This window comes from Nerophis ophidion, linkage group LG26 (assembly GCF_033978795.1).
Source record: "Nerophis ophidion isolate RoL-2023_Sa linkage group LG26, RoL_Noph_v1.0, whole genome shotgun sequence".
In the NCBI taxonomy this organism is placed as follows: Eukaryota; Metazoa; Chordata; class Actinopteri; order Syngnathiformes; family Syngnathidae; genus Nerophis; species Nerophis ophidion.
This window is the reverse complement of record NC_084636.1, coordinates 27,761,179-27,772,873: the sequence shown is the minus strand read 5'-3', so window position 1 is coordinate 27,772,873 and position 11,695 is coordinate 27,761,179.

Below are 11,695 nucleotides of genomic sequence, written 5' to 3'. Positions count from 1 at the left end.
TGCACAAAAAGCCCAGATGGTTGAATTCACCTGGGAGATGCAATGCATTTAGTAAGCGAACACTCTTATTTTGTATTTGCGCTTCAAAAGTGAAGGTCTAACAAAATAAAGAAAGAGTAAACTCAATATGGAGGCTCGGATAGTCTTTGATGAAAGGTTTACTTTTATCCTGGCAATAAAACTGAAGTGAGTGACGCTCGATACAAGGATGGCAAGCATGCGGCACAAAATATGGCAACATACTTGTTTGTATTATTTTGTGTCATTTATTATTATTTCCATTTTTTGTTGTTCAAAGTGACAGATGTTTATAGTAACTTTTCTGCTACGGCTCCCCGAGGAACACACACTCTCCGCCATGATTATAAACAGCTTTTGTTTATAGAACTGTTATAAGTACAGCTCTGCATTATATTGTATTCTTATTTATAAATAAATACATGGGAAAAAAAAGGAAATGGATCATCTTAAAGGCCTACTGAAACCCACTACTACCGACCACGCAGTCTGATAGTTTATATATCAATGATGAAATATTAACTGCAATCGCCTTTTTTTTCTAGTCCATCACTCTAAATTTCCTCATCCACAAATATTTCATCCTCGCTCCAATTAATGGGGAAATTGTCGCTTTCTCGGTCCGAATAGCTCTAGCTGCTGCTGGCTATGATTATAAACAATGTGAGGATGAGAGGAGCCCTACAACCAGTGACGTCATCCGCACATCGTCTGCTACTTCCGGTAAAGGCAAGGCTTTTTTATTAGCGACCAAAAGTTGCGAACTTTATCGTGGATGTTCTCTACTAAATCCTTTCAGCAAACATATGGCAATATCGCGAAATGATCAAGTATGACACATAAAATGGACCTGCTATCCCTGTTTGAATAAGAAAATCTCATTTCAGTAGGCCTTTAAAAAGAAGAACTATATTAGCAATATTCTTTAGATATAAAGTGCATCAATTTGCCTCAAATTAAAAAAAACTTGTATTTTTATTTAAAATATCACAATTTTTTGACCGACTTGAACCATTTAAAACTGAAAAATACAATTAAAAAACCTCAACAAATTGGTACTTTCAAACTGATCAGCAACTAACTCAGGAGCAGGATATATAAAACACTTTAACCTCCAAAACTATCCATCCATCCATCCATCCATTTTCTACCGCTTATTCACTTTGGGATCGCGGGGGGCGCTGGTGCCTATCTCAGCTAAAATCGGGCGGAAGGCGGAGTACACCCTGGACAAGTCGCCACCTCATCGCAGACCTCCAAAACTAAAATGAATAAATCAATTTGTATCAAAAAGAGGAATTTAGGCATGTTTTGAAGTACACAGCTTTTCGAAGGAAGGTTTAAAGCATGATACTACATAATACTGATAAAGCATCTGTGGAGGGGGGCGTGGCCTGCGGACCTGCAGCGAAGCGGGGTGTGCCAGGACCGGCTTCGAGATCAGTGACAGGTGCGTAGATGGCCCAGCTGGGCCTGCTTGTCTAATCGCCTGGCGCTCTGTTAAAAGGCAGCAGCCGGAGAGGAGAGTTGGAGCACGAACGAGACGGACAAACACAAACATTTTGCTGAAAAGCAAACACAATTTATTGAAAAAAAAAACAGTATTGTAAACCTGGACAAGACTGTCATGTCAGTGCTTGGGGGTCCGAAGAACCCGGAGGAGAGAAACCTCTACGGCAGGGGTCACCAACGCGGTGCCCGCGGGCACCAGGTAGCCCTTAAGTACCAGATGAGTCGCCCGCTGGCCTGTTCTAAAAATAGCTCAAATAGCAGCACTTACCAGTGAGCTGCCTCTATTTTTTTAATTTTATTTATTTACTAGCAAGCTGGTCTCACTTTGCTCGACATTTTCAATTCTAAGAGAGACAAAACTCAAATAGAATTTGAAAATCCAAGAAAATATTTTAAAAACTTGGTGTTCACGTGTTTAAATAAATTAATTTATTTGTTTTACTTTGCTTCTTATAACTTTCATAAAGACAATTTTAGAGAAAAAATACAACCTTAAAAATTATTTTAAGATTTTTAAACACATATACCTTTTTACCTTTTAAAATCATTCCTCATCTTTCCTGACAATTTAAATCAATGTTCAAGTATTTTTTTTATTTATTGTAAAGAATAATAAACACATTTTAATTTAATTCTTAATTTTAGCTTCTGTTTTTTCGACGAAGAATATTTGTGAAATATTTCTTCAAACTTATGATTAAAATTAAATAAAAATATTCTGGCAAATCTAGAAAATCTGTAGAATCCAATTTAAATCTTATTTCAAAGTGGATTTCCACCTATGTAAAAATTGTCATCAAAATTCTAAAATTAATCTTAAACAGGAAAAATTACTAATGATGTTCTATAAATTATTTTTTTAATCTTTTCAAAAAGATTCGAATGAGCTTGTTTCTCTCTTCATTTTTTTCGGTTGAATTTTGAATTTTAAAGAGGTAAAATTGAATTTAAACTATGTTTCAAAATTTTATTTTCATTTCTTCCGGGTTTTATCCTCTTTTAAACCGTTCAATTAAGTGTTTTTTTCATCATTTATTCTCTACAAAAAACCTTCCGTAAAAGGACAAAAAATGTACTACGGAATGACAGACAGAAATACCCATTTTATATATATATAGATTTATATAGGTTGATTGGCAACACTAAATTGGCCCTAGTGTGTGAATGTGAGTGTGAATGTTGTCTGTCTATTTGTGTTGGCCCTGCGATGAGGAGGCGACTTGTCCAGGGTGTACCCCGCCTTCCGCCCGATTGTAGCTGAGATAGGCGCCAGCACCCCCCGCGACCCCAAAAGGGAATAAGCGGTAGAAAATGGATGGATGGATATATTAAAGGTAATTGAGCAAACTGGCTATTTCTGGCAATTTATTTAAGTATGTCTTAAAACTGGTAGCCCTTCGCATTAATCAGTACCCGAAAAGTAGTTCTTGGTTTCATAAAGGTTGGTGACACCTGATCTACAGCATGTTTGTAAAAATTGTGTTCGTCGAGCAAGTAGCAAGCTTCTATTTTGATTAGTAAAAACTCAAAAAGCCTCAAAATAAGCCAAAAAAAATAAAAAAACACTTTCTTTCCTTTTGTTCCCCCATTGATCACATGTTATTGTTGCTACAGGGAGCGCTTGGAGAGGCCATTAAACAATGTGTTCTGCAAGCAGCAAAAATCATTGGCAACCTTTTTTTTTTATCCCCACAGCCTTATTGGTGTTGTTTGGGAACAAAGTGTGGATAGAGTTTACAAGGCAAGGCCATTCGTTTCGATGAAGGCATCCGTTGAGAGGGGTCTAAAAGCGCACAGCGTTGAAGCACTTTGCCGTTATGTCACCTTGCAGCATTAACATGAAGACCGTATTGTCATTCAACAGGACAACATAAAAAGCGCGTATCGTTTTATCTCCAAGTGTCTGGTAAATGCACCCTGAGCTAAGGTAGAGTAAAGTAGACTAAGGAAAAGCTTTAATCCTCACCATCATTGTATATGCTGCATAAAAACAACACATGAATACATACAGTCGTGGTCAAAAGTGTACATCCAGGAACACCATCCCTACCTACCGTCAAGCATGGTGTACGACTAACACTTACATGAAACAAAAAATGAGCTGTTTGGCCACAATACCCAGCAATATGTTTGGAGGCGAAAAGGTGAGGCCTTTAATCACAGGTACACCATTCCAACCGTCACGCGTGGTGGTGGTAGTATTATGCTCTGGGCCTGTTTTGCTTCCAATGGAACTGGTGCTTTACAGAGAGTAAATGGGACAACGAAAAAGGAGGATTACCTCCAAATTTTTCAGGACAACCTAAAATCATCAGCCCAGAGGTTGGGTCTTGGGCGCAGTTGGGTGTTCCAACAGGACAATGACCCCAAACACACCTCAAAAGTGGTAAATGAATGGCTAAATCAGGCTAGAATTAAGGTTTTAGAATGGCCTTTCCAAAGACCTGAGTTAAACCCCATTCAGAACATGTGGACAATGCTGAAGAAACAAGTCCGTGTCAGAAAACTAAGAAATTTAGCTGGCAAAACAGTGGTCAAAAATTCAACCAGAGGCTTGTGGATGGCTACCAAAAGCCCCTTATTGCAGTGAAACTTGCCAAGGGATATGTAACCAAATATTAACATTGCTGTATGTATACTTTTGACCCAGCAGACTTGGTCACTGTGGAGAGGCGGAGCCGACGGGCGGGGCTTGCTGGGAGCGACGCCGCCAGAGTCTAAATCAGGTGTGTGGCACACAATTGATTAATCTCCTCCTGCTGTATAAAAGGGGAGAAGGAGGAGGGATCCTGGAACAAGGAGTAGGAGAACCTGCCGCAGAAGCAGACGAGCGCAAAAGACCGAGAGCAAGCCGAAGACAGCAGCAAGGACGCGGCCGATCAAAGAGCGAGAGAAAGGAGCAGCTGAAAAGCGATCCGACCAAAAAGACAAAAGCTTTATTGAAAAATAAACGAGAGTCAAACCTGCTCAGCGATGTCCTTCCTGAATGGCCCATGCAACCCGCACGGCGACGGCAAAAGTCGTTCACAGTCGCATTTTCAAGAGACCCATAATAAATTCATAAAAGAACCTAACTTCATGAATGTTTTTTTGTGACCAACAAATATGTGCTCCAATCATTCTATCACAAAAAAATAAGAGTTGTAGAAATGATTGGAAACTCAAGACAGCCATGACATTATGTTCTTTACAAGTGTACGTAAACTTTTGACCACGACCGTATTTATCCAGATTCTGGAGTTTTTTCTTTTTTTTTATATAACAAAGTAACACCGCTCACGACAGGTTTGTGATACGTCCTAAAGCACTGTCAGACAGTTAAGGAACATCCAAGTACACAAACATAATCTTACTACAGCTTTTCTTGTGATTAGGGTTTTACAATATACTAATAAAGTATCACGGTACTAATGAATTAAAAACAGTACCACACTGCCTTTGAAAAATAACAGTTCTCTTTTTTTTTTTTTTCTAGTTGTGACATTGCTGGTTTTACGAGTAGAGGAGCATGTTCGGCAATGCAGACGCACAGAGTACTTACAAGCAGACACAGTGTGTAGACGGAAAAAAAGTGATTTGACGCATTTCGGCTAAAAAAACTAACGTTGAAGGTGAAGCTATAACTTGGAAACGCCGCTCAGCAAGCGGTGCTTTAAAACTTAGCTAGCTAGCTAGCGCCCATTCGCAGTCGGAAATGTTTTGACTACGTTTTAATGATTCCCGGCGACAAAAAGAGTAATTTCTTAGAAGTATCATCCCTGCAGGACGAGGAATAGCTAAACATGCTTCAATACACACCGTAGGAGGATACAATAAGTCATGGCTAACAGCAAGTCAGCACTTCTCGATGTAAACAAATTCCATGGGTGGATCTACACCTAACATCCACTGTAATGATACCAAATACAAAAGCGTATCTAGTCGATACTACAATGATTACGATATTTTTTATGGTCACAATCTATTTTCCTTTTTATATATATATATATATATATATATATATATATATATATATATATACATATATATATACATATACACATACATATATATACACATATATATATACATATATATACACATATATATATATATATATATACATACACATACATACTGTATATATACACATATATATATGTTTTATTTTTTTTTTATTTTTTTCATGACTATTACATTGTAGACTGTCATTGAAGGCATCACAACTATGAGTGAACACATGTGGAGTTATCTAACCAAAAAAGGTGAAATAACTGAAAACATGGTCTGTATTCTAGTTTCTTCAAAATAGCCACCATTTGCTCTGATTACTTTTTTCGCACACTCTTGGCATTCTCTCGATGAGCTTCAAGAGGCCGTCACCTGAAATGGTTTTCACTTCACAGGTGTGCTTGAAGCTCATCGAGAGAATGCTAAGAGTGTGCAAAGCAGTAATCAGAGCAAAGGGTGGCTATTTTGAAGAAACTGGAGTATAAAACATGTTGTCAGTTATTTCACCTTTTTTTGTTTAGTACATAACTCCACAAGAGTTCATTTATAATGTTGATGCCTTCAGTGACAATCTACAATGTAAACATTCATGAAAATAAAGAAAACACATTGAATGAGCAGAAGGTGTGTCCAAACTTTTGGCCTGTACTGTAGGTCCCAGGACACATGAGGACTTTAAATATGATCCTGTAATTACTTAGTATCGGATCGATACCCAAATATATGGTATCATACAAAACTAATGTAAAGCATCCAAACTGTCAGTTTGTTTGTGGTTTAGTTTTTCCTCTCTGTGTAGTATTTCCTGTCTTTAGTTCCTGTCAGCGCTCTTATTTTGTCTGTTTCCTGTTTTTTTCCCCTGTGCGCTGTTTCCCCTCAGCTGCGGCTGATTGGCACCTGGCCACACCTGGTGTCAATCAGCCCGCTCCTATTTAGACCTGTTTTCTCCTCCAGTCTGGGCTAGATTATTGTCGATGTCACTTCCGTATGTGTCGTGTCATTGCAGCGTAGCAGTAAGCTATATTTCGGTTTCTGTTTGGTAGCTTACTGTCTTTTGTTCCCTGCTTCCGTTTTGTTTTCATTCTACAAGTATCGACTTCTGTTTTCCTGTTCGCTACCCGCTAGCTTCCACGCTAGGCCATTTTGTTTGTGGTAGCTTCCATGCTAAGCTCCTTTTGTTTTCTAGCTCCCATGCTAGCTCTTTTAGTTTTGTTATCCCCCCTGGTGCGCGCTTTTTGTTGTACCCCTTTGGTTTGTTCTTGTTTTAGTATCTTTATTAAATCATGTTTTCTCACTCCATGTCTGCCTCCATCTCTCCATCTTGGGGTTTGTCACAAACTAACTCTGACACAAACAAGAGAAGAATGAGTGATTATTACATTTTAACAGAAGTGTAGACAGAACATGTTTATACAGAAAATAAGCAGATATTAAGTGTAAATGAACAAGTGGATTAATAATCCATTTTCTACCGCTTGTCCCTCATAATTTTGACAAAATAATAGAATGAGAAATGACACAGTATGTTACTGCATATGTCAGCAGCTAAATTAGGAGCCTTTTTTTGCTTACTTACTACTAAAAGACAAGTTGTCTCATATGTTTACTATTTTAAAAACTTGTTCTTTCATTTCAATAAGAAACATTTGTTTAATGTACCAAGGCGACACTGAGCCAGCCGGTCACATGGCACCACACGAAGGGGAAATCTTCAACCAAAAAAACTACACCGTGGGAAGTATGAGGAAACTGAAAAACTACTTGATAAATCCTCAATCCATCCATCAATGTTTTCACCGCTTGTCTCTCGATGTCACGGAAGGCTGGAGCCAGCTGCACTCAGCAGTTCACAACCTCGTCACAAGAAAGTCAAGCCAATCATCAGTTTGTGAGGTATTTACATTATTATAAGTTCAATTGTTAATTAACTTTTCGGAGGAACAGCATTTTTCAAAAAGACGTACAAACCCATTTTCCATATGAGTTGGGAAATTGTGTTAGATGTAAATATAAACGGAATACAATGATTTGCAAATCCTTTTCAACCCACATTCAATTGAATGCACTACAAAGACAAGATATTTGATGTCCAAACTCATACATTTTTTTTTTTTTCCGCAAATATTAACTTAGAATTTCATGGCTGAAACACGTGCCAAAGTAGTTGGGAAAGGGCATGTTCACCACTGTGTTACGTCACCTTTTCTTTTAACAACACTCAATAAACGTTTGGGAACTGAGGAAACTAATTGTTGAAACTTTGATGTATACAGCTTAAGTTGTTCAACAGTCCGAGGTCTTGTTGTCGTATTTTACGCTTCATAATGCGCCACACATATTCGACGGGAGACATGTCTGGCCCAGGAAAGTACCCGCACTCTTGTAACACGTGGTTTGGCATTGTTTTGCTAAAATAAGCAGGGGCGTCCATGATAACGTTGCTTGGATGACAACATACGTTGCTCTAACACCTGTATGGACCATTCAGCATTAATGGTGCCTTCACAGATGTGTAAGTTACCCATGCCTTGGGCACTAATACACCCCCATACCATCCCAGATGCTGGCTTTTGAACTTCGCGCCTATAACAATCCGGATGGTTATTTTCCCACTTTGTTCCGGAGGACACCACGTCCACAGTTTCCAAATATAATGTGAAATGTGGACTCGTCAGACCACTGAACACTTTTCCACTTTGCATCAGTCCATCTGAGATGAGCTCGGGCCCAGCGACGACGGCGGCGTTTCTGGGTGTTGTTGATAAATGGATTTCGCTTTGCATAGTAGAGTTTTAACTTGCACTTACAGATGTTGCGACCAACTGTAGTTACTGGCAGTGGATTTATGAAGTGTTCCTGAGCCCAGGTGGTGATATCTTTTACACACTGTCGGTTTTTGATGCAGGTATCAAAGGTCCGTAATATCATTGCTTACGTGCAGTGATTTCCCAGGATTCTCTGAACCTTTGGATGATTTTACGGACCGTAGATGTTGAAGTACTACACACACACACAGAGGAAAAACTAGAACACAAACAAACTGTCAGGGGCAAGCCTGATATAATTAGGAGCCTGTGTTTGTATACTTACTACTAAAAGACAAGTTGTCTAGTATGTTCACTATTTTATTTAAGGACAAACTTGCAATAAGAAGCATATGTTTAATGTACCCTAATATTTTTGTCAAAATAAAGCCAATGCAATTTTTTTGTGGTCCCCTTTATTTACCAAAGTATCGAAAAGTACGGTACCAAAAATATTGGTATCGGGACAACACTACTAGCTACTACTATCTATTATCATACTAGCTACTAATACTAGTACTCTTACGATTACAACGGGGCGACATGTCCGAGTCCAAACCACTAGCTCATAAGTTCCAAGGCAGTTGTTGTGGTTTGTCTGCAGGCGTGTAATCCTTGGCTGGCAGCAGCTTGGCCTTTAGCTCAAAGGCGGATGTTGCTGTGCTGTCCAATTTCAACCGCAGCACTACGAGCACCAGTGAAAGAATAAACAGTTCAGAAAGGAGACACAAAGTGGTGATTGTGCATGAGGGGCAAATTAGGTCATTCCCTACCAGATTCAGCAGATAGTGCTTAAGGGAGTTTTTTTAGTAGTAGAATTTGGAGCAATTACCTAGGTCTGGGGTCGGCAACATAAAACGTTGAAAGAGCCATTATGGACCAAAAATACAAAAAAAAACAATCTGTCTGGAGCCGCAAAAAATGAAAAGCCGTATATAAGTCTTGTAATGAAGGCAACACATGATGTACTGTATATTAGCCTACTATCATGCAGTTGATCTGCCGTTTCTTTTCTTTTTCTTCTATGTCCCACTCTCCCTTGTGGAGGGGGTCCGGTCCGATCCGGTGGCCATGTACTGCTTGCCTGTGTATCGGCTGGGGACATCTCTATGCTGCTGATCCGCCTCCGCTTGGGATGGTTTCCTGCTGGCTCCGCTGTGAATGGGACTCTCGCTGCTGTGTTGGATCCGCTTTGGACTGGACTCTCGCGACTGTGTTGGATCCATTGTGGATTGAACTTTCACAGTATCATGTTAGACCCGCTCGACATCCATTGCTTTCCTCCTCTCTAAGGTTCTCATAGTCATCATTGTCACCGACGTCCCACTGGGTGTGAGTTTTCCTTGCCCTTATGTGGGCCTACCGAGGATGTCGTGGTGGTTTGTGCAGCCCTTTGAGACACTAGTGATTTAGGGCTATATAAGTAAACATTGATTGATTGATTGATCAAAATGACTACGTGTTGTATAACTATTCTTAAGTATATCCATCTAATTGTCCCTAAGGAAGATATTCCGTGATTTAAAAAAAAAAAAAAATGTTTGCTGAGATATGAGGACCGTATGAATGAGCATGTATCGGACACCTCGGTCTCCTTAGACCAGGGGTTGGCAACCTAATATGTTAAAAGAGCCATATTGGACCAAAAATACAAAAACAAATATGTCTGTAGCCTCAAAAAATTAAAAGCCATAAAAGCCAAGGCTGTCCTTTGTCACCGATTCTGTTCATAACTTTTATGGACAGAATTTCTAGGCGCAGTCAAGGCGCTGAGGGGTTCCGGTTTGGTGACCACGGGATTAGGTCTCTGCTTTTTGCAGATGATGTGGTCCTGATGGCTTCATCTGGCCGGGATCTTCAGCTCTCACTGGATCGGTTCGCAGCCGAGTGTGAAGCGACCGGAATGAGAATCAGCACCTCCAAGTCCGAGTCCATGGTTCGCGCCCGGAAAAGGGTGGAGTGCCATCTCCGGGTTGGGGAAGAGACCCTGCCCCAAGTGGAGGAGTTCAAGTACCTAGGAGTCTTGTTCACGAGTGGGGGAGGAGTGGATCGTGAGATCGACAGGCGGATCGGTGAGGCGTCTTCAGTAATGCGGACGTTGTACCGATCCGTTGTGGTGAAGAAGGAGCTGAGCCGGAAGGCAAAGCTCTCAATTTACTGGTCGATCTACGTTCCCATCCTCACCTATGGTCATGAGCTTTGGGTCATGACCGAAAGGATAAGATCACGGGTACAAGCGGCCGAAATGAGTTTCCTCCGCCGTGTGGCGGGGCTCTCCCTTAGAGATAGGGTGAGAAGTTCTGTCATCCGGGAGGAACTCAACGTAAAGCCGCTGCTCCTTCACATCGAGAGGAGCCAGATGAGGTGGTTCGGGCATCTGGTCAGGATGCCACCCGAACGCCTCCCTAGGGAGGTGTTTAGGGCACGTCCAACCCGTAGGAGGCCACGGGGAAGACCCAGGACACGTTGGGAAGACTATGTCTCCCGGCTGGCCTGGGAACGCCTCGGGATCCCCCGGGAAGAGCTAGACGAAGTGGCTGGAGAGAGGGAAGTCTGGGTTTCCCTGCTTAGGCTGCTGCCCCCGCGACCCGACCTCGGATAAGCGGAAGATGATGGATGGATGGATGGATGGATGGATTACATACAGATAGTGTCATGAGATATAAATTGAAATAAGAGGACTTAAAGGAAACCAAATGAGCTCAAATATAGCTACAAATGAAGCATAATGATGCAATATGTACATATAGCTAGCCTAAATAGCATGTTAGCATCGATTAGCTTGCAGTCATGCTGTGACCAAATATGTCTGATTAGCACTCCACACAAGTCAATAACAACAAAACTCACGTTTGCTGCATTCATGCACAACGTTAAAGGTTTGGTGGACAAAATGCGACAGAAAAAGAAGTGGCATAAAACCCGTCTTAGAAAGTCGGAGAAAGTTATGCATGTAAACAAACTACGGCGAGTTCAAGGACCGCCATAATGAGTAGGACAAAACGGTGCTTGCCAAATCGAATCAGTGAACCATGTTTAATACAAACAGTGTGCTTTATAGCAATTAGAGAGGTTTGTGTCATGTTTGTCCTCCTACAGAAACCAAATTAAAACAAAACATGTGTTTTTTTCCCCCCCTCATTTCCATTTTTCATATATTTTTGAAAAAGCTCCAGAGAGCCACTAGGGCGGTGCTAAAGAGTCACGGGTTGCCGACCCCTGTATTGTTCTTCCACCAAACACGACGAGTTGAGTTTATAGCAAAATGGATACATGGATGATACAGCAGAGGATTGGGAGAATGTCATGTGGTCAGATGAAACCAAAATAGAACTTTTTGGTATAAACTCAACTCGTCGTGTTTGGAGGAA